The following is a 621-nucleotide window of genomic DNA, read 5'->3' on the forward strand; positions in this document are numbered from 1 at the left end:
TTATTGTCCAAACAACTATAAATCAATTTATTTTAGCAAATATCATGAAAACTACTATTCCTACGAAGGTAAAGGTCATAAACTTCTTTATAGTCAATTAAACTATATTCATTTTGAGTGCTAATAGACATCTGTACGTCACATAGTTCCTGAGATAAAGATTTCGCAAAATAAATTAACTGACTACTAATCTTTCAATAGATTTTTAAGAAATTTTGCTTTTTAAAAAGCTATCTATATCTCGAGAACTATTGGACGTAAATAGCTCTTTTAGGGATAATATTTCAGAAAATTTACTCTTCTTTAAATAACGTTCTCTTAGATTTTCTAGCGTTCTCGGTAAAATATAAATCTCCGAATGAAAAATTAATGTTTTTTTTAAGGTTTTGAAACAGACGCAATTTTTTATTCCTCTTACCTATACATGGCAGACTCATCAGTTTTGACTTGTGATTATACCTAGTTTTTATTAAAGTAATCAAAAATTGGGGTGAGATAACTGCATTTTTTTCTTCCCGGCTCTTGTACTAATAGGAACGATTGCCAGATAAACACTTATGGTTTTTGAATGAAAATATTAAAGTAGGGATAATTCCTTCTTATTATCATTATTAGCACTAT

Source organism: Halyomorpha halys, unplaced genomic scaffold (assembly GCF_000696795.3).
Source record: "Halyomorpha halys isolate HHAL.00 unplaced genomic scaffold, Hhal_1.1 Scaffold202.1, whole genome shotgun sequence".
Taxonomy (NCBI): Eukaryota; Metazoa; Arthropoda; class Insecta; order Hemiptera; family Pentatomidae; genus Halyomorpha; species Halyomorpha halys.